The sequence below is a fragment of the Sus scrofa genome, chromosome 11 (genome assembly GCF_000003025.6).
Source record: "Sus scrofa isolate TJ Tabasco breed Duroc chromosome 11, Sscrofa11.1, whole genome shotgun sequence".
Lineage (NCBI taxonomy): Eukaryota > Metazoa > Chordata > Mammalia > Artiodactyla > Suidae > Sus > Sus scrofa.
In genome coordinates this window covers 58,935,107-58,959,581 of record NC_010453.5, presented here as the reverse complement: position 1 = coordinate 58,959,581, position 24,475 = coordinate 58,935,107, and the positions used below count along the sequence as shown (strand labels likewise).

The 24,475-nt window shown below is 36.0% G+C and overlaps 1 long non-coding RNA gene across 4 annotated transcripts in view; it reads right to left on the bottom strand.

Annotated features, from left to right (window-relative positions):
* The window catches only part of LOC102164643, a 238,359-nt gene extending 220,690 nt beyond the window's left edge, over positions 1-17,669 (bottom strand). For 3 of the 4 annotated variants that reach the window (XR_306286.3, XR_306289.3, XR_001299640.2), the window contains exons 1-2: positions 17,556-17,669; positions 16,922-17,009 (exon numbers count right to left, since the gene is read on the bottom strand). This is a non-coding gene — a long non-coding RNA (uncharacterized LOC102164643). Of the gene's footprint in view, positions 1-16,921; positions 17,010-17,114; positions 17,351-17,555 lie in introns of those variants that run through there. The other variant, XR_002336722.1, reaches the window with a different exon arrangement.

The following is a 24,475-nucleotide window of genomic DNA, read 5'->3' as shown; positions in this document are numbered from 1 at the left end:
GAGTCATCGAAGGTACCATCCCATGCCTTTTACACACACACACAGACACACACACACACAGCACACATTTTACTTCCTCCAGACTATGTCATCACTTCTTGAACTGAGCATTATTATCAAGTAAAAAGAGAAAATCACTTTTTTTTTGGCCATGCCAATGGCATGTTGAAGTTCCCAGGCTTCCCAAGGACCGAACCTACTCCACAGCAGTGACCCAAGCTGCTGCAGTGACAACGCTAGATCCTTAACCTACTTCACCACAAGAGGACTCCAATACACAATTGTTTTTGTCTTTTTAGGGCTTCACCAGAGGTATATGGAGGTTCCGAAGCTAGGAGTGGAGTCGGAGCTGTAGCCTCTGGCCTACGCCACAGCCACAGCAAGTGCCAGATCTGAGTCACATCTGCAACATACACCACACTTCATGGCAATGCTGGATCCTTAACCCACTGAGCAAGGCCAGGGATCAAACCTGCATCCTCATGGATACCTGCCAGATTTGTTTCTGCTGAGCCATGATGGGAACTCCCACAATTATTTTTATCTTAAACATTTCAAAAAGTTTATTTATACCTGCAGTTATATAAATCTCTGTAAGTAAAAGTTACTGGACATAATATATTATGTATTCTTATCTGCATAACCAGAAAGTTTAGGTTACATATTAGCATAGAGTTGTTCCTAGTGGCTCAGCAGGTTAAAGATCTGGCATTGTCACTGCTGTGGCAGGGGTTTGTTCCCTGCACCAGGAGTTTATGCATGCTATGGGCATGGCCAAAAAGAAAAAAAATGAAAAAGAAGATGAGTGGAATTAGCATCCAATGTATCTTTATTTGCTATACAGAAACCTAAAGTTTAACATGCTACTGAATGTATATTGAATGAGGTAAGATCCACAGAAAATATTTCCACCTTTTTAATATACAAGTGTGATTGTTTTGCCTAATCATAAAAAACAGGGACTAGATTAGTTCTTAATCTGGGTTTAAACCACTAGACAGATTTGTTGAATGAGATGAATTCATCTCAGTTCAATTTGAATGAGGGACCAAGAAGCCTTTTTGGTAGTTAAAATTACCCCAGTGCAAAACAAGATAAATAAAATGATTTTGATCCTACAATAGTAAAATTTCAATATGCCAGTGGAGAGCTAATGTCACAGGTAGTGTGGTGTTCCAGATTCTCTGAAGAAGCAGGGAGCCTCAAGAATTCAAAGCAAATCTTGGCTGACATGATGGCAAAGGGATTTGGCAAACACCCACCAGCTCCCTTACAGACTTTAACTGTACACATATTTGAAAAACAACTGGGTAAAAGAGTTTGTTTCTTGGACTAGGGTAGCTTCAATACTGTGTTACTTTTGTTCTTAATATGAATTCTAACAGAGAATGCATGAGCAGATTTGTCAGGTCTATGCAATAATAAAAAATAAAGTAATTCTGTCTCTCCTGAGAGAGAGAGAGAGAGGGTGTACACTCATGTGTGAGGAGATGGGGAGAGACAGCATTACAAATCAATTTGTTCATATTTGTTACTGAGTTTGTGAATATCAGAATGTCTTAGAAATACAAGAAGAAATTGGCAGTATTTTTATTTCATCGAATGGGAAGAAAATCATGTACCAGGGCCCCCATGTACATACTCCATATGTCACATCTCCTTATTGATTTAGAATTCTCTACATTATCAGCTCCCCAATAAAGACATGAAACCAAAACATCCTGCATTTCACTGACCTGAATTCATGGATACCTTGACATGAGATCAACCTGCACTCCCCCAAAAGGGAAAACCATTGTATCTCTCAGGATACACAGAATATTTAACACATTAGTTTTTTTCTTCAAGAAGCTAATTTGAAGAAATCTGCCATTGAAGTATGGATTTATAGAGTACTTCCGAATAAATGTAAAAGTGGGCATTAGTAATACTTTCATAATTATAATTTATTCCATTACTCATTATATTTTAATCCAAAAAAGGTTGTATAGATTTTCAATAATTTTTCTGGAAAAGGGTGTTTGTAAATATCATAATTTGTTTTAGACTTTTTGATATTAATTAAATAAAATGAAATATTTGCTAAATTCTTTTATTTACTTTAGTAACAATCAGAATTTAATTTCAAGCATCTAGGATAATTTAAAATATAAGATATGATTCAACATTAAAAAGCTATGCTAATCTTTCTTAAATTCCTGAAAAAAAATTTAATTATAAAAGAAACTGATATTTCTACAGAACCATTGATGTGATTAGAACCTGGAACAACCTTTTGCTAGACATGACAACTGTGATAATATGTATATGTATAATTCTATGAGTAATTTGACTTTTAGGAATTTATCCTGCAAATAAACTTTCACAAAAATGGGATTTTGTAGCATTTGTTTTTATAAATATGACAAAAACTTATGTATCAACATGGTACTAGATAATTGTGAATTTATATTCAAAAAAGAGTATTAGGCTGAAATTAAGAATACACATCATATACATACATACATAAATACATATTGAACAGGGAACATATCCAATATTTTAAAAAAATAATGTTGGGAGTTTACTTTTTCCCTCATATCTCATACTCTTGGAAGCTGGCTTTTAGTGCCACTTCTCTGATGAAATAATTTTTTACGAGTTAGCAATGTTGAAGAAAGTAGTTCATGTTGTCAGAGGATCTGAATTATCTATAAAAGATTTATTTTATTATATTTCATTTTACCTGTTTATTAGAAATGGCAAAAACCTTATCCAGGAGTTCCATGATTTTCTTCTTAATAACATATTTTTAGAGTGTGTCTCTGATTAACAGCCCATTGACTGTTTTTGTGTGTAAAACAAACACGCCTTCTGTAAAGTTAATGAGAGAAGGCTTTGATGGAATAAGCTAGATCAGTTTTACCTTTTCCCTTAAATAATCAAAAAAACTGTAAAAAATATTAAAACAATGCTTTTTAGATCATGCAAAATAGGTAAAACATGACTATAATCCCTATTAAAAGTTTTTGGTTCAACAGAATCATTTACCCTCATTTAACACATTTGAAGTATTTTTCAATTACATATATTTTACAAAATGATTTTCTTTTTAATAACAGTAAAATGATTTAATTAAAATGTAAATGTTTCATAATTTTTATTATTGTAAACTCTAAGTAATCTGCCATGTTCCAAGTTAACACTGTTTCCTAAATTCAGCATAATATTGTGCATTCTGAAATATTATTGGAAATAATAATTTATATAGTATATTAATAAATAGACTGATCTGACTTTTTTTGTCAAGGTAATCACTATTACACTGCTGGAGGAAATTAAAACCAACCTTGTCTCATTTTTGTCTCTTGACAATGGCGAGAGTATGCTAACTGCTTAGCATTCTCTTAGGAATTATTTTCTGTATATTGACTGAAGTTTCTAAGAGGTTATGTGGACATTGCTAAGCTAGTGATGAGACTAGTGTTAAGTCAGAAAGTTTCCATTTTCCCTTCAATAACCTTAAAATGCTGGAGTTCCTGTCGTGGCACAGTGGTAAATGAATCTGACTAGGAACCATGAGGTTGCAGGTTCAATCCCTGGCCTTGCTCAGTGGGTTAAGGATCCAGCGTTGCCGTGAGCTGTGGTGTAGGTCGCAGATGCGGCTGGGATCCTGTGTTGCTGTGGCTTTGGCATAGGTTGGCGGCTACAGCTCTGATTAGACCCCTAGCCTGGGAACCTCCCTATGCTGCGGGAGCAGCCCTAGAAAAGGCAAAAAGACAATAAATAAATGAATAAATAAAAAATAAAAATAAGAAATAACCTTAAAATGCCAATACCTGTTGTTCAATATATTGCAGAAGTATCCAGAGGTAATTCTTAACATTTGATGAATCTCAAGTTTTTCATCATTCTTAACTGTTGTTAATGTATTGATGGAAAATGAGTCTTATTTCTAGCTTGATAATAATGCTGAAATTTAAAAAATGTTCTGAACTTTGCCTATTGCCTACAATTTTTTCAATTTAAATATAAATTCATGTGTCATAATCATATGCCATCTTTTTCTCACTCCCAAACTCAGCCTATGTAACACTGCATGTGCTATAATATAAAATAGCTATCCAAGATTATCTTGAATTGTTGTGTTCTGGATTGTAGACTATAGCTATTTTTAAAAAATCTGAGATGAAATAAATGATGAGTATATGGCTCATGTATAAAAATCTAATCATATTAATTTTCTATATGGACATTATTTCATATAGTAAAATTCAATGTCAGTGCTGCCCTTGCTAAGCTATATAGAGAAATACAAGCACTATAATTAACAATGAGTTTATTTTCTAGCATACTAGGCAGAAATGCAGCCCCCCATAGGAAGATAAAAATGGAAAAGCAAATTAAAATGGATTTGAGCCAATACATTGCTAGATCAATATCTGGCACTCATAGACCTGCTTAGCGAAGATTCTATAGCTATTCAGCAATCTTATTACTTCTACCAAATGATTAAATGCTACCCATGTATATTTACTGAGAAGGTAAAGAATAAAATCAGAAAGGATGTAGACTAACAGAAACTCTCAAAAATTGTTAATATTCGCATAACAAGAAACAACCCTGTAACAATCAGAATTATAATTAAACATTCTCTTAAAATACATACACAGTTTAATTAGAAGGACTTCCCAGGATTTTGTGTATGTGTGTGTGCCTATTTTTGCTATCTGAAAATTCATTTCTCTACTGCCCAATTATTCTGCAAATAGGTGGGAATGACAGCATCCTCAGTGTTAAGGGTATACTCTGATTGGCCTATAAAATTGGTCTATTATCTCATCCCACTCCCAAAGTGATTGGTTCAGCTCTCGACTACATATTCGACTATTACCTTCAGTGCACAGAATTCTCCTGTTCACAGTAAAGGCTCCAGATTATGTGTATGAAGAGTAACTTACCTTTCTAATAAATGTTTAGTGAAAGAAATTCTCCCTCCCTTCCTAATGGAAATTGGTGACATCACTGAATGGTGAAATAAAGCCTAGTTTGTAGTCTTCACTTTTTCTGAACTTGTCCATTATGTGAGAAAATAACTTCCCTTTGTTCTTTTAGCTGGTTAGTTGAAGCCAGGCCCTCTAACAAATGAGATTGAAAAATGTGTGTTCCATGTACTTGTTAGGTAACACTTGTTACAAGAAAATCATTCTGGATTCTAATAAATATTTTGGAATTCTACCATCTTTTCAAGGCCTCATTAAATACTGAAAATAATCACAGAAAAATGTGATGAGCTGCAATGTTTCAGACTGGATTATCTCAGAGCAGACAGAATAAATAAACACATTTATTGTGATTTTTCAAACTTTGAAGCATCTGGATGTTGCTTTTGGACCTCAGAGCTACAATGTTCTGAGGTGTTTCTACATATGACTCAGATGGGCACTTTCTTTTTTAATCATTTGACTTTAGGCAGATGTAACTTTGGAACAGTCTGCCTAATTAGATATAGCTGGATTCTCTATTCTGATTAAAGTTTGCATTCATTTCCATATTCATCTGTTGTTCATCTCCTTCACAGCTTTAAACAATTGTAAGATATTTAAATTATTGTCAGGTCTTAAATTCTTTAACATTTTAGCCAGACTCACTTTCTACTGCTCTATATTTATACTAAGTAAATACATAAGGTCTGACATTGAGTTTTATTTTATTTTATTTATTTATTTTTTGTTTTTTTAGGGCCACACCCACAGCTTATGGATATCCCCAGGCCAGACGTGGAACTGGAGCTACAGCCACTGGCCTACACCACAGCCACAGCAATGCAGGTTCCTAGCAGCATCTGAGACATACACCACAGCTCACAGCAATGCTAGATCCTTAACCCACTGAGCAAGGCCAGGGATCGAACTTGTGTCCTCATGGATGCTAATCAGATTTGTTTCCACTGAGCTACGACAGGAACTCCTGACATTGGATTTTAATAAAACTGTGCCATGGCATGGTTTTCTCAAAAAGAATGAGAATGTGGAAAATAATATGAGCAGTATTAATTATGGTGTAGATTTTTCAGAACTTTACACAAATCTATTGATTTCCCTCATTTGAGCTCCAAGCCATGAGTTCTGACATTATCTATAGGAAGTGTCAGAGTGGCAGCCAAGAAAAATGATTGGTAATTATTAGAATTTAACTCTTACATTGTTGAGCTAGCTATAAGAAAGGAATATTGTGAGAAGAATTACAATTAAGTTTCTGTCTGGATTTCAGAGACTAGATGGATATTTCTAAACCTAGAGAAAATGAGCTGGAAAAAAGGAACTGTAGAGAAGACAAGCTACTTAGACATCAGGGAAGGCCCCTGAAAGAGAGGCCAACCACCCAAGACAACCGTGTGTGTGTGTGTGTGTGTGTGTGTGTGTGTGTGTGTGTGTGTGTGTGTGTCTGAAAGAGAATCTAGAATGATACATTCCCTAGCTCAAGCTAAAGCTAAGAATAACAGACTATGTTGTATAGGCCTAACAAGGCAGAAGCCCACATGTCTTTCCTCTGGTACAAAAGGCACAGAAGAGCATCTGAGAGGAATATGAAAGAGCTAGTCATTGGCCTACAAATACAAAAAACAACTTTTCAGCAGTGAAGAGGATATGGCTTTCACCATATAAAACAACAGATTTCAGAAATTTTCTGAATCTCTGGGTCTTGTCACACTTCCATGACAATATTCTTAGGGTGGTTCCCTATAAAATATATACATATTTTAATAATTAGATATAATATAATAATTAAGATATAAAATATATTAATAATTTATTAATATATAAAATAATTACATATATATATATATATATATATAAAATCTCCAGCCTTCACCTTAAACCAGCCTATGCAAAGAATGGATATAAAGAGGAAGGAAAAAGACAAAAATCAGTGTTCCAAAATTCAAAAACTCAGTCCTAAATTTCAATAATTGTAATATTATCACTAAACAACACAGAGGTGTCTGCTCATTAAACCATTTTGAAAGGAAATAAGGGAGATATGTTTGACTCTCTGCAGTGCCACTGATTTCTGACCCCGAAGCAGCAATAAAATGGATCATCTTATTTTTACCAGGTGTCCCAATCCCCATGTCGTCCTCTAAAAAGTCTATAAAAGGGGAGGTTGAATTAGATGGGATAAACTTATTGTTTAGTAATGGTTTCTTTACAGAGCAAAGGAGCTGCAGAAAAAAACTTCAGCTGGTGCAAAACTCCTAGTGTCTTAAAATGCCCTACTTTAAAAATGTCTGAAGACTAGGACTAGCCTAAAGAAAAGAGGTCACCTGTTTCATCAAACATGAATTCTGGTGGAGTTTCTAGGAAATTGCAAGGTTCACAGAAGCTTTTTGGAAGAGACTGGAGAAAGAGAGAGGGAAGCAACTGACATACATAAAACTCTAGAAAGGCAGTGGAAAGGTAATAAGCATAGGTAAGAAGAGACAGAAGAGCACATTAAGAGCAAGCACTCAGAGTTTGGTTTCCTGAGTTCAAGTCCTTATCCACTATGTGACCTTGAGCCAGTGACTTTCCTCCTCCTTTTTCATCTTTAACTGGGATAACAACAGTGACTACCTCTTATGTTGTTTTGTAATGACTGGTGAGATACCAGAGAAAATGATAGGACCGTGCTTGACACACAGAAGTGGGTGAAGATATTTATTATTAATATTTAAGTTAATGGGAATCAAAATCAGACTCTTTTTAAAAAACTTTGTGATTTACTGATAGTATATACCTGGACAATATAAAATTCCTAATCTTTATTTTCCCAGTTTGTAAAGTCTGAATAGTAACATAACACATTTCCTCAATGTCTGATACTTAAATTGAAAATGTAACATATGACTTGGAAATTGCATATAATCAGTATACCGTGAAACAAATTTTTCTCTTTAAGTTTTCTATATATGTATCAACATATTCAAAATGTATTTTTCCCTTTATATTAGGTTGAATGCATTAAAATTTTCTATTTCCTAAGTATATGCATTGTATATAATTTTGGTGGAGATTGAACAAGAAAAACATAAAAGGCTTCACTGAGTCTCTAAGACAGTACCTGACCTGCAGTAAGATCTCAAGCTCATGTTTGGGAAAAATAATGAAAGGAAAAAATTATGCAGATAAAGTAAAAAAAAGTTGTTAGTCTGCATTTATTGAAAATATTCCAAAAATAAATGAGTCATAGGCAGATTAACTTTTGAACAAGAAAGATCACATCAAAAAGTAATTAATTAGCATAAAAAGGAGATAAGCTCATATCCTATCTAGTTTGAGCTACGATTTTTGAATTAAACATATTTCAGGCAGAGTAAGAAACTACTTGTAGAAACTATTTCATTATACTATGCTCAAAAGTACAATGTCAATGATGGGTTTTCTTTCAGCATGTTAGTACTTAACTGTACTGGAGATATGTTATAATTGATTAAAAAATAATGGTTATATTCACAGCAGTTAATAATATTCAGAAAATTATTGAGGACTGGCTATTTTATAATGCATTTTCTCTATTAAGTTATTAGAATGTGAAGATTATAAGCTATCATTTAATAAAGATACTATTAACTTGGAAAATTTGCTATTGTGTACTGTATATGTTTTTTGTTTGTTTGTTTTTGTTTATTTTTGTCTTTTTGCCTTTTCTATGGCTGCTCCCACGGCATATGGAGGTTCCCAGGCTAGGGGTCTAATTGGAGCTGTAGCCACCGGCCTACACCAGAGCCACAGCAACGCGGGATCTGAGCCACGTCTGCAACCTACACCATAGCTCACGGCAACACCAGATCCTTAACCCACTGAGCAAGGCCAGGGATCGAACCTGCAACCTCATGGTTCCTAGTCGGATTCGTTAACCACTGCACCACCACGGGAACTCCAAGTATACTATATATGTTAAGATATCCAATATTAAATTGTAATTCAATTTTTATGTATATCGAGTGTATGGGTGTATAGTTACAAGGGTGAGTATGTATTACAAACAAAAAATTACCAGTTATTGATGATACTGCCCTTTCTCTTCATTTCATCTCTATCATCTACCAAAATGCAGTTTGTTCCAGCTCATTTATTAACAGACTTGACACTTAGCTAGCAATCATTCTTTCCATTGCATATCTTGTCACAACTTTGACTACATTTCAATGTATAGATATATGATTCTTTCAATTTTCTACACTTTCAATTCCTTGTTTTTAATTGCTAGTAAATCATTTTTCCATTTACGCCAAGTTACACACTCCCATGATTCCTTGGGTCTTATTAGCAACTATATTTGTTACTGAAATCTGTGAGCCCCTGTGGCAAATGACTCGAACCAGAGGAGGGGGTCATGGAACATCTAATTTATAGCCAATCGGTCAGAGGCATCAATGACAACCTAGACTGGTGATTGATTTGACAGAGGTGGGGGCAGTCTTGTGGGACTAAACCCTTAATCTGTAGGATATGATGCTAACTCCAGGGAGACAGTGTCAGAAATAGGCTGAACTGTAGGACACCCAGTTACTGCCCTAGAAATGCTAGGTGTAGGGAACTCCCACACATTTTGTGATTAGAAGTACCTAGCTGAAGTAGTGTTGCAGTAAGGCTTGAGAGTTGAGAAAACACATAGGAGTTCTTTTTCTCTATATAGTCTAACAAACTATTTTCCAGTAGGGTTAAAATCTCAGACACCTAGAACTGTTGACCAGAATACAACAAAATAATAACTAACACGATCTCTTGGAACTGGAATGTAGGCCTCGAAAGGTTAACCTATCTGTTTTAACTACTCTTCATATGTATATGAAGAAAAAATGTATACATATATATGTACATAATATATACACACATACATATATATGTACATAATATACATACACATTAGAATAACAAAATATTGCTTGATTTTGAAGGTAGAAATGGTTGTAGTAAGGAACACAATTTTTTTTGTCATTAGAAATATCGCAGGGGCTTTATTTCCTAATTTAAAATTTGAAATAATTTTAATTACATATTATAATCATTTAGATTTCATTCACAAAGAATGTTTGCCTTAAATATTGCCTTGGAACTAAGAGGAATTAATTAAAAAGCAGAATAGGCAAACAATTTTACTTCCCAAAAAATGAACATCATTTTCTTTAATAATTAGAGGAAATATTTTCAACTTATCAGTGCTCACTGAGCTGAGGATGTATATCATTAACAATAATAAAATAGATAATTCTGTACAATGAATGGCCAGTTGCATGACATTTATAGAATAAGGAACATTTTAAAGTAATATTTCCTGGCATGAATATCAGTTTAGAAGAATGTTAGCCAAGCAAGTTTAGATAACCTGAGTGGTGGTGAGGTGGAACTGCGTTTATGTTCATACCTCTTCATCTATTTGTAAGTGTGCTGGGTAGTAGTGTACAGAGGCTGAAGTTTCCTTTTATTTATTTATTTTTTTGTATTCTTTACCCTGTCCTACTGTTATGCATGTTATATTGATAAAACAAAGCATGTTTGTTTAAACTTACATTGATTTTTAAATCAACACTGATTTTGAACAGAGCCTCCCTCTCAAGCTTCAACTTAATTTATATTGATCTTTTTGACTTTGTGATGTACAGCAACCTGTATCTTTCTTATTATAGACCGAAAACATAAAATGTATTCAATATAATACTGTAATCTGCAATTTAATTATAAACAATTTTTAATTTCCCAAATTAATTCTTACCATTTGTATAAAATTATATTTTAGACAATTTGAAAATATTTATAAGTATTTTTATTCTATTACGGGCAATGAACTTCTTCAGGAAGGGAGCCTGGCAGTCTGGCATTTAAAAAGGATCCTGTACTAAATAGAAACACGATGAAGTTATGGGTTTAAATTAAACCATATTTAAGGATTATGTTTTCAGAAAGTTTTTTTTTTTTAAGGTCTAATTTATAACTAAAAATAAAAAAAAAATACCATTGAAAATATATCCACCAGCCTCCACACACCTGAAAAGTCCAAATCCAGTTACATATAGGCTTTGTTCTTTCCACTTAACAAGCCTTGGATTACCAAAACAAATAGATGGGGCCAAGGATATGTTGTTAGTGAAAATACAAATTCAGAATTATTCTATAACATTTTATCTGATCTATTTAATTGCACATTATTTAAAATTCCTTTTAAATGTGAGACAAATTGTTATAAACAGAATACTTCAACTCAAAATTGTTTGTTTGTTGGAATTTTCAGTTCAGTGGTAGAGATCAATATACAATGATATGCTATTTGATGACACAAAAAATGTAAAATTGTAAATGTGTAAGTGCTGAGAGAAAAGAAGCTGAATAAAAAGCATGTAGCTAATCTGGTTTAGATCAGAGTTAAGCCTGGATAGTCAAATTCTACAACAACCCACAGAACCTTGCAGCTCCATCACCTACTTTAAATAGCTATTAATGACGGAGGGAGAGATATGTATTCCAGAGAGGAAATAGCACGGGGTATCACTGCAGTGTGTTGGGTATGCAGGAACATGATCACCGAGTCTTTAAAGGTAAAGAATCCCTTGAAATGAAACAAAAGTGGATGGGGGGAGATCAAATTAAGGATTAATTTTGTAAATCAGTCAATGTCAGTAGTGTAAATATAGGATGTGGAAATGAGGATAGGGTGAATTGATAGAAGTGGAGTGTGTAACGTGTGTGTGTGTGTGTATGTGTGTGCACTTATGTCTGCAGGTATGAATCAATGTATTAAAATAACATGGAGGAGTTCCCATTGTGGTGCAGCGGAAATGAATCTGACTAGGAACCATGAGGTTGCAGGTTCAATCCCTGGCCTTGCTCAGTGGGTTAAGGATCCAGCGTTGCCGTGAGCTATGGTATAGGTTGCAGATGTGGCTCGAATCTGGTGTTGCTGTGGCTCTGGCATAGGCCAGCAGCTGCAGCTCTGATTGGACCCCTAGCCTGGGAACCTCCATATGTCATGGGTGCAGCCCTAAAAAGTCAAAATAAATAAATAAATAAATAACACGGAAAAACTGAACAATTAGACCTGAAAGGTGACAGGGAAAAATAATGTCTAGGTTTGCCTAACTGAATGCTCAGTAGAGCTGGTAATGGAGGTAGAGAAAGAAGATAAAATAGGAGAGGGATGATTATGAATTTTTCTTTGGAAATTGTTCATTGAGTTTTTTTTATATCCAAGGAGAGCTATGGGTCCCTAATCCCTTATTTCACTATTTAAAATTTAAAGTTCCTTAAAAATCAAATGACTTGTTTTTATAAATATATAGCAACTCATTTGGCAATAAAGCGATCTAAACCAGGGTGACACTATGTAATCTTTAATGAATGGTGCTTAATATAAATATTTACAAATTTAGAGTTGTTGCATGTACTGGTTGTAATTTACATAGCACTCAATGTACAGGCCTACCTAAAATCCAAAACTTACTTAATTTTTAGGCTCACAGAACCCCAGTGATTTCAAACAAGGGGTTTGAAGGCGTAACAGCTATGAAGCACAGAGATGAAAACAGGGCTACAGAAATACCTTGTGATCTACTTACCAGTGAGGGGAGAATACATGGAGTAGGAAGGGAACAAGATCTAATGGTAGAATCACAACATCTGAAGATTAGCCCATGAATCGGAAATTGAGGGATACATCCAGTGTTAAGAGGGAATCAAGAAAGCCTAATGTTACAAAAGACCAGGAAGTGAATGTTACAGGGAAAATGGAACACTCCACTTTAAAACATTGAGAACTAAGTCTAGATACTCATATTGCAACAGAACAAAGGGTGGGGGAAAAAATGTATACATGTAAGAGTAACTTAATCCCCATGCTGTACAGCAGAGAAAAAAAAATAAATTAAAAAAAATTGAGATACTGAACTTTTTGTTGTTGAGTTGAAGGTGTTCCTTATATATACTTTGGATATTAATACTTTATATATGTGGGTTGCAAATATTTTGTCTCATTCTGTTGGTTGCCTTTGTACTCTGTTGTTTCCTTTGCCATGATTTTTTTAAAATCTGAGATACTCCTACCTGTCTATTTTTGCTTTAATTGTTTGTGCTTAATTGTCATATCCAAGAAATCACTGCCAAGACCAATGTCGTGAAGCTTTTCCCCTATGTGTTCCAAAAGGTGTAAGAAAAGATGCTCAATGTCACTTATCCCTAGAGAAATGCAAAAGAAGACAACAATGAGATAGCATGGCACACCTGTTAGGGTAGCCATTATCAATAAAACAAGAAACAAGTGTTGACCAGGATGCAGAGATATTGGAATTGGTGTGTGCTTTTGGTGAATACTAAATGGTGCAGTTGCCGTGGAAAACCCTATGGAGCTTCCTCAAAAAGTTAAAAATAGAGCTACCCGTATTGTCCCCCCAAATCACTTCTGGGTATATATCCAAAGAATAGATATCAGGATCCTGAAGCAGGACTCTTGCATTCATTGCAGCACTATTTATAATAGCCAAGAAGTAGGTATGATCTAAATGCCTATAGGCAGATGAACAGATAAAGGGAAAGTGGTGTATACATGCAATAGAATATTAGTCTCCTTTAAAAAAGAAGGAAATCCCGCATTATGTGACAATATGGATGAATTTTGAGAACACTGTGGTGAATGAAATAAGCCAGTCACGGAAAAATAAATACTGCATTATTCTACTTAAACAAGGTATCTAAAATAGTCATATAAGCAGAGAATAGTGGTTGCCAGAGGTTTGGGGCAGAAAGGAGAAATGGGGAGAGGCTAAACAACAGCTATAAAATTTCAGTTACTCAAGGTGAATGAATTCTAGAGCTCTGCTGTACAACACTGTCTATGGTTCCACAGCACAGTGTAGGCAGTACACTTACAAATCTGTTAAAAGGGTAAATCTAATATTAATTGTTTTCACTACAACAAAAATAAAGAAGAAAGAAAGAGCTGGCACTGTTAAATACTGCTGAGATGTCAAGGCATTGAGAATTTTGAAATGTATTTTATTGAATATATATTATAAAATTTAAGGATAAAATTTCCCTTATTTCAAGGATAAGGAAACTAATCTCAAGACCAATCAGTTTCCCCATAGATCTAGAGCTTGCAGTTTTTTGAAATAAGATCTGCTTAAATCTACATTTTGTTTACATTTATATTCTCCCCCTAAATATACTACCTTCCTTTTAGACCTCAAATATTTACAAGCATGTATTAAGTAATTATACATATTAAGTAATTCCAAGTTATTGTGTTGCCATTTTAATGCATATCCTTTCTGTGATTTGCAACTAATATCATGTGAGTTAATGCTCTAGGGATTTATACCACTGCTGAGTTGCAGGAGGTATATTCTGGATAACTTAGGAAACTACAAGGACATAGGAGATAATCTTAATATATGTGAATTTTTAACATCTGTCATCAAAGGAATAATCCAGGGACTTTTCAATAACAGTTATAAAATGTACCATTTATGTAAGAATGCAAGCCAGGACACTAAAAGATTACATATTTTAAAATTATTTTTGATTACCAATAAAGGCAGCTTTTATTTTATATAATAGCTAAAGGTAATTGAGAAAAGGCAATAACATTTTGTTTTCATGTTTATATGTTATGCTAGTGTAAATATTTAAAAAATTTAAAATTTTAGATAAATACATTTTAACAATAAAGCCCTTATTATTGAGGATATTTATTTTGAGACATTTTGGCCTGTTCCAGATGAATATACATCTGATGTAATGGTCAGATCAGGGGTTATGTAGATGAAAACACAGGAGAGACCCTGTGATGTCTGAATGATTCATAACACCTGCCTTCACAGAGCAGAATTTCCATTTACCTCAAACCAACCTTTTTAAAGAAGATTGAATACAATAGCTTAGGTTGGTTAAGTGTAGAAAAACTTTGGGTTGACAACAACTTCTAGGAAGATACCCAAAAGTCTGTGAAGTTAGTATAGAATTTTAAATGTTTAATGACAGTAAGGGATAAAGACTACATCTTAAATCATAAAAACATAGTTGCACAGATATAACTTGATGCTGTATTTTAGGTAAAGCAAAGATGACTATGCAGTTCAGAAGCTCTATCAGAAAAAGAGCTGCACAGTGATAACTTGTAAACAATTAGTTTAGTATCCCTGAAAAACAGGGTGATGGGGCATAATAAGGAAGGGTGATGCCTGAAATTTCAGACCAAATGAATGAAATAAAAAATAATATTTTTGATATATGAGTTAGAATATTAGCATGTTCAGATTATAAGTATCACTAAAGAATTTCTACATAGTAGTTATTATTTTTACATTTTATATAGGTCCTCAAATGGCATTAGTTTTCTGACTTGTCTTCTTCATTTATAACAAATAGTATTAGTCAATAAAAATCTTTAAGGATAATTGTGATAAGCAATATTTTTCATAACATTAACAACTTAAATATCAAATCCTCAGTGTAAGACAGTATTTAAGATTTGTCACACTATTCAAAGATTTATCATGTATTTTCAAAAAGAATCCTTGAAACACTGTAATATTCTCTGGAGAATGGCTATTTGATTAGGAATGTATGTATATAATATGTAATATATATAATTCATGTATTATTACATACAACAGAATCTATATTAGCTAATATTAGTATTAAACATATATAACATGTTTAACCTTTTAAATATAAAATTTGTTAATTATATTTATGCTAGTTATATGAATAGGATCAATATATTTAAGTAAGATCATACTCCAGAGTTTCTGAACTAATGTCAATTCTAGTATCATCAGAGCATTAACATGAAAAAAACAAAAAGACAAATTACTTAAAATGTTGATATAGTGAAATTGGGCTATATTTAAAAGTTTGCATCTATTGCTGTTTATGCACCCTTTAAATAGTTAAGCCTTATTTTGCCTAAAATTGAAGAAAATTGATGAAATTTCATGAAATTATATAGAAATATGTAAAACTTCAGTTAAGCCTTTCTATGCAGCAGTGTCAGTGATTTAGTTTTTGGATATAAAAATGGTCAAATATTTTCTGCATATAATGCTTCTACTTATTCATTTTTTATAAAAATTGGAAATCAATTAATAAGTAGTCTATTTTTCAACATTTTATTATTTAAATGTTAACAGAAGTTGCCAACATATCATTCTACTAAAATGAACTTATTTCAAAATGTTTTCTGTAACTTATCTTTATGTATACATATTTATATATTTTTAAAATTGGGATGTCATTTTTTTCCAAAAATGATTTTTTGACATCTCAGTGATTTCAATTCAGCAGCTGCAAAGATTTGGAGACTACCCTTATTAAATTTACAAAAATATTCATTAGATTTTATTATCTGATTTTCGTAAAAATACTCATTTTTTCCAATGATACCATGAAAGAGATGTCAGGACATATATCACCATTATTAACACAAGTATGTAAATATATTTATAAATTAAAAAATCTGTATATCTGTAATGAACCAATTTGCAAAGAGGCAAAGGCATCTGGCTGACATCAGCATTCCTGGCAGGCAAAGCTGTACCCCAGGCCCTCACTGGACAGACTTTGCTATGCGGAGAAATGATGAGTCTCCCAGGTGTAGTCTAGCCCCTTTTAGACTAATGTGCATACATGGAATGTGATATGGGGGTGGGGTTCCCTGTCTCTCTTGGAATGTTGCCTGTAGCAAATCCAGTTCACCAGATGAGGTGGCCCTCCTTTACTGGGCCTTGAACACAGCGCATATATGTCCTATGCAGAAATGGTGAGTTGGGGCACTCACTGGTCACTTCAACACTGTTGCTTATAATTACGTCTTCAGTGCTACATTATACGCTTTCTAGTGTGAGTTCATGACCCACTGCACAATGAGACAGTGCCTCAGTTCTCTGCAAATAAAATCGTTCCATTACCTCTTTCTTCAAGATGTAGTCTCCTTCATTCTATTAATCTCTCTGGAACTTCTCCTGGTTAGCTTCCCGCATACTGCAAACGCAGCAGCTGTAACAAAAAATAATAACTTTTCTTATTTTCAATGTGGTTTGATTCATTTCCTAACAACTAGACTACAAGCAAAAATATGCACTTATATAGAAATATACTTACATATCCTCATTCTCAGAGAAGACATGACTTAATACCAGATGAATGATTTACAGTCTGGGTCATGACACTCTGTATAGGCTTTGTGTGCCTAGTTCATAGTTCCCTCACTTTCACGTTTTAACTTCTGGCACTCCTTCTATGGATCAATAAGCTGAGCAAATATGTGATCAAAATTAGCTCTTAAAGTTAATATTAGAACTTACAGGCTATCAGACAGGAGAAGGCACTATTTCTGTCTCTTTATTTTTAACTCAGAGACTCCAAGAATGTCTAGAATAAGCACAAGATAAAATTAACAATGAAATGAATAAAATTATCAGTCTTCTTTGGAGACTTGAAACTAAGCAGATTGAATTAAACGTTAACAGGACTAAGCTAATTAAAAGATACATATTAGGGGGCAGAGCAAGATGGCAGAGGAGTAAGAGGTCGCATGCTCACCTTCTCCCACAAACACGTCAGAAAAACACCTCTCCGTGTAAAACGACTTGCACAGAACATCAACTGAATGCTGGCAGAAGAACTTAAAACCTCCAAAAAGGGCAAGAAACTCTTGAGATAACTGGGTAGAACAAAAGAAAAAAGAGAGAGCGAGAGAAGGAATCAGGCCGGGACTAGCATTCCTGAGAGGGAGCTGCCAAGGAGAAAAGGAACCGTACCCTGGGAAGCCACCTAACCAACGGGGAGATCAGCCGTTGGAGGGACCTCAAAGTTGCCGGAGCAGCCGCTGGACTGAGAACAGCAAAGCAGAGTGAGAGCCGCAGGGATCCTCTGAACCACTGGCCCTGACACCACAGCCTGAGACGCTCAGGCAGGGGCTGGGTGCTGAGACTTAGGCTCCGGAGGTCAGTCCTGGGGAGAAGCCTGGGGCTGGCTGTGTGGGGACAACCTCAGGGGCTAAGGAGCAGGGCACCATGGGTGGGGGAGCGGTGAGTGGAACGCCCTGGCAGAGGGAACCCGGGAGAAGGTCGGGCAGTAGGACAGGCACGGCGCCATTGCTGGGGAAGGCCAGAGGAGGAGGGGCGGACCACCAGCACCGGAAACGGGCTGTGCCTGAGCATGCGCAGGCCCTCAGGCTCAGAGGGCGGGGCGGCTCTGGCACAGGCTACCTCAGTGAGGAGCCTCTTGCTTGTTTAGGGGAGAATAGGCGCTTCTTGGCGCAGGCAACTAGTGGCCAGGCACCTGTTGTGTGGGCTGATTGCATTGTGGTACCTCTTGCAGGTACCTCTACAGGTGGCAGGGACAGACCAAGGCTGCCATCTCAGAGGCCAGAGGGAGGCGTGGCTTGTCACCATTGGGAGCCATGGGTGGGCTCCACCTGTGACCCCAGTCACCTCAGGGGTTGGCAAAAAAAGAGAACAAGAGGGCACTACAACCAAGCACCATAAGCTGTTGCTCTCGCTCCCCTGGGAACACACCCACCCTGAAGCTGCCACTGCCAAATGCTCTGGGCAGTACCCAAACACTTGATCACTGTCCCTTCCCAAGACCCTACAACTAGGAATTGCTGGTGCAGCACCTCCTGTGTGGGCTAAGTGGGCAGGGTGTTTCTTGCATGGTCTGCAGGTGGCAGGGGCAAACCACTGCAATTATCTCTGATTCCAGAGATGGGGACTGGGGACACCTGAACAAAAATCACTTGCAGCCCCGACCACCTCAGAGGGCACCACAGAGAAGGACATTATGACAGAACACCACCTGTTGTTGTTCTCGCTCCCCTGGGAACACACCTGCCCTGCTGTTGCCACTGCCAAATGCTCAGGGCAGTGCCCAGATGCTTGATCACTGCCCCTTCCCAGGAACCTGCAACTAGGAGCAGCTTGTGCAGCACCTCCTGTGGGGGCTAAGCAGGATGAGGTGCTTCTGGCATGGTCCGGGCAAACCACCACAGTTATCTCTGGCTCCAGATGTGGGAGTGGCTCACCATCACTAGAGGTCTGTGAACAGACACCACTTGCAGCCCCACTCACCTCAAGGGCACCACAGAGGAGGGCACTGTGACCCAACACCACCTGTTGGTGCTCTCACACCACTGGGAACATACCAGCCCTGCTGCTGGCACTGTTGAAGTCTCTGGGCAGAACTCACACACCTGATCTTTGTTACTTCCCAGGATCCTACAACTAGGAGCAGCTGTGCAGCACCTCCTATGTGGGCTAAGTGAGACTGGGTGCTTCATGCATGCTCTACAGGTGGCAGGGGCAAACCACCACAGTTATCACTGACTCCAGAGGTGGTCATGGCCAGCTACCACTAGGGGTCCCTGAACAGGCACCACCTGTGGTTCCAATCACCTCAGAAGAGGGCACTGCAGATGAACACTAGCTGTTGTTGCTCTCACTCCCCTGGGAACTCACGCACCGCTGCTGCTACTGCCAAATGCTCTGGTCTTGCAGATCTGCCTAGAGCTCATTACCACTTCCCAGGGCCCTGCAACTAGGAGTAGCCTGTGCCAAATTCCTGCAGGTCCTTGCTGCTGTTGAGACTCCAGCAACCAGGCACTGACTGCTGGCCCTACCCATTGCCTCCTCCCTGAAAACACCCTGAGCATCCTGGGGATAATAGCCTACTCACACCAAAGAAAGAGACAGCAAATATTCAAACTTCCACACCAAAAATAAATAGTAAGCCCCAAAAAAATACAAAGGGGTACTCTTGCATAGAAGTAGTCTTACAAGGCTACTGTTTGGCTTCCCCAAACACACAGAAAAAGAAAAAAAAAAAAAAAAAAAGAAAGGTGAAGAAGCTCAGAAACCATTCCCAGTTAGAGGAACAGGAGAATTCACCTAAAAAAGTCAGCAATGAAACAGACTGCTACAGTCTGACAGACATTGAGTTCAAAAGGTAGGTAGTGAAAATACTGAAGGAATTAAGGCTGAATATCAAGGAATTAAGAGAGGATATGAATAGCAATGCAGATTCCTTTAGAAAGGAACTAGTAAATATAAGGAGGAACCAAGAAAAACTAGAAAATTCATTTGCAGAGATGCAAACTAAACTAAAGGCAATAATGAGCAGAATGAATAATGCAGAGGAATGAATTAGTGATGTAGAAGACAGAATAGTGGAAATCACCCAAACAGGACAGCAGACAGAAAACCAAATGAAAACATATTAAAGCAATATAAGAGACTCATGGGATAATATAAAGTGGACCAATCTATATATAATAGGAATTCCAGAAGGAAAAGAAAAAGAAAAGGGGATTGAAAATATATTTCAAGAAATTATGGCTGAAAACTTTCCAAATCTAAAGGATACTGATATCAAGATACAGGAAGCACAGAGGTCCCCAAACAGGCTCACACCAAGACATATTATAATAAAAATGGCAAAAGTTAAAGATAAAGAGGATTCTAAAGGCAGTAAGAAAAAAGCAAAGCTTTAATTTTAAGGGAACCCCCATAAGTCTATCAGCTGATTTCTCTACAGAAGCACTACAGGCCAGAAGGGAGTGGAAAGATATATTTAAAGTGCTTAAAGGAAAAAAAAATTGCAAGCTAGAACACTCTATCCAGCAAGAATATAATTTAAAACAGAAAGGGAAATAAATAATTTCTCTAACAAACAAATGCTAAAAGAGTATAGCAATGCTAAACCCATTCTATAAAAAATACTGAAAGGGATCCTCTGAATTAAAAAAAAAAAAGTGAGAATTAGGATGGAGGAAACCACAATTGGAAAGAAATCACTTAAATAAGCCAGCATACAGATCTAAACTTGAAGAAGTTAAAAAAAAAAAAAAAGACAAAAGATATCAAAATCATACATTGTGGGGAAGTTAGAAAATGTAGATTTTTTTTTTTAATTTGAATGATGTGTTTGAGCCTATATGATTAGCAGGCTAAAGCAAGAAGATATAGGAAGGGGTTAACATACTTAAAAATAGAGCAACCACAAATCAAAACCAAACATTACATTCACAAAAACTGAAAAGTATTCAAGCAGATCAATGAAACTAAAACACAGCCTCACACCATGCACAAAAATAAACTCAAAATGGCTGAAAGACTTAAAGATAAGACAAGACACCATCAAACTCCTAGAAGAGAACATAGGCAAAACGTTCTCTGATATTGATCTCACAAATGTTTTCTCAGGTCATTCTCCCAAAGCAACAGAAATAAAAGCAAAAGTAAACCAATGGGACATAATCAAACAGACAAGTTTGGCACAGCAAAGGAGACCATAAAAAAACAAAAACAAACAAAACAAAAAAAACGGCAACTTGCAGAATGGGAGAAAATAGATTGTAATTATGCAACTGACAAGGGCTTAATCTCTAGAATATACAAGCAACTTATGCAACTCAACAGCACAAAATCCAACAACCCAATGGAAAAATGGGTCAAAGACGTGAATAGACATTTCTCCAAAGAAGATACATGGATGGACAACAAGCACATGAAAAAATGCTCAACATCCCTGATTATTAGAGAAATGTAAATCAAAACTACCATGAGATACCACCTCACACTGTTGCGGAAACTGCAAAAACCGTGGCAATGAAAGGAGACAAACAGCACTCGGAGATATGAAAAAGCAAGGTTTATTCAGCACCAGTGCGGGCTCAGAGGAGTCACCTCCAGAGTCTGAGCACCAGGTCTTTGTTCTCAGTAACTTTTATACACTACAGGGTCTTGATTTTCCCATGTAAGCATCCCGGACCTCCCCCATCCCCAAGCAGACAGTGTTCCTCCCTAAGAAACTGAGCAAGCAAGGTTACAGAAGTGGAACTGATAAGCAATGCTGAGTACATGATTAGCAGGGCTGCTGGCTTGGACATAGGGCACACAATTGTTACATTATTACAAGAAGGGTGGTATAGTGACTAGCATAGCTGGAAAGGCTTGCACCTGCCTTCTTAGCCAAGGGTGGGGTGGGGGGTTGTTCTTTAGTTAAAACTCCATTTCAACACCAGTCAGAATGGCCATCATTAAGAAGTCCACAAATAACAAATGCTGGAGGGGGTGTGGAGAAAAGGGGGACCCCTCCTGCACTGCTGGTGGGAATGTAAGCTGGCACCACCACTATAGAGAACAGTATGGAGGTACCTTATAAAACTATACATAGAACTACCATATGACCCAGCAATCCCACTCTTGGGCATATATCCAGACAAAACTTTCTTTAAAATAGATACATGCACCTGCAGGTTCATTGCAGCACTATTCACAATAGCCAAGACATGGAAACAACCCAAATGTCCATTGATAGGTGACTGGATTAGGAAGATGTGGTATATATACACAATGAAATACTACTCAGCCATTTCAGTTCTGTTCAGTCATCAGAACAAAATAATGCCATTTGCAGCAATGTAGATGGAACTAGAGACTCTCATACTGAGTGAAGTAAGTCAGAAAGAGAAAGACAAATACCATATGATACCACTTATTTCTGGAACCTAATATATGGCACAAACGAATGTTTCCACAGAGAAGAAAATCATAGACTTGGAGAATAGATTTGTGGTTGCCAAGCGAGAGGGAGAGAGAGTGGGATGGATGGGGAGCTTGGGTTTAATAGATGCAGACTACTGCCTTTGGAATAGATTGGCAATAAGATCCTGCTGTGTAGCACTAGGAACTATGTCTATTAACTTATGATGGAGCATGATAATGTGAGAAAATGGAATGTGTACATGTATGTGTAACTGGGTAACCATGCTGTACAGGAGAAAATTGACAGAACACTGTATGTAAGCCAGCTATAATGGAAAAAAATAAATATCATTATAAAAAAAGAATCCTATTAACTGTTTTAACCGTAGTGCATTTTATAAATTTAAAAATATGTCTGAATGATGTTAAATCAAAAGTGTCATTTAGTGAATTACATTTATGAAGAATAGAGAAGAAAAATTTTAATCAATACTATTATACTATTTCTAAGCTTTAAATTTTGAATGACTTTAAGCTATGTTCATTGGGAAAGTTTCAAAGAAAGAAAGAAGCATTTCATCAAATAAGCAGCAGAACGTGTCTATTAACTTCGAAATTTGAAGTAGAAAAACCTGAAGTGAATTATGTCACTTGTTAATGTGCATAACCTAGGGCAAATTGTTTAACCTCATGAAGAATCAGTTTTTATTTCTATAGTATTTTCCAATTACAGGTCCTTTCTCATAGATTTTTCAGAAGATTTAAATCATATATTTTATACTGCCAGTATATTTATAACAGGTAGATAGTTATAAAATAAATAACATTGTGATTATTACTAAAAAATTATCCAAGAATATGGAAAGTATGCTCTGATAAACATATATTCAACAAATGACATCACTGACTCCCCTTATTATCTTACTGAAAAGAACATTTTAAAAGTAATTGTGGAGTTTCCATTGTGGCACAGTGGAAACAAATCTGACTAGTATCCACAAGGATGTGTGTTTGAACCCTGGCCTCGCTCAGTGGGTTGGCAATCCACCGTTGAAGTGAGCTGTGATATAGGTCCCAGATGTGGCTTAGATTGGTGTTGCTGTGGCTGTGGTGTAGGCTGGCAGCTGTAGCTCCAATTAGACCCCTAGCCTGGGAAGCCCCATATGGGGTGGGTATGACTCTAATAAATAAATAAATAAATGTAATTGTGAATTTCTACTATTACTTTTCTTATAAACTGACAACTAAATTAAACTAAACATAAGATATACTTAGCATATAAAAGAATAATTATTTAATAACCAACACCAAAATGAGAGGATAATTTTTTAAATGTGTAAAATATAACATTTTAAACCTAAAATTATGGAAATGTGGTCAATATATTTATATATAAAAATAATCAAATGTTATCACTTGCTTATACACACAAGTACCATACAAAAACATTTGTAAATTTTATAATAATTATTTTAAAAAGGATTTATATAAAATATACATTTGAGAGAGAAAACTATATACTAAAATGTTTTATTTTTTATTTATTTTTTTAATCCCAATAGATTTTAATAGTTGTTTCCCAATACAATTTTTTCCTACTGTACAGCATGGTGACCCAGTTACACATACATGCACACATTCTAGTTTCGCACATTATCATGCACCATCATAAGTGACTAGACATAGATCCCAGTGCTACACAAAAGGATCTCATTGCTAATCTGTTCTAAAGGCAATAGTTTGCATCTATTAACTCTAAGATCCCCAACCACCCCACTCCCTTCCCCTCCCCCTTGGCAACCACAAGTCTATTCTGCAAGTCCATGATTTTCTTTTCTGTGGAAAGATTCATTTGTGCCTTATATTAGATTCCAGATATAAGTGATATCATATGGTATTTGTCTTTCTCCTTCTGACTTACTTCACTCAGTATGAGTCTCCCAAAGCAACAGAAATAAGAGCAAAAATAAATTAATG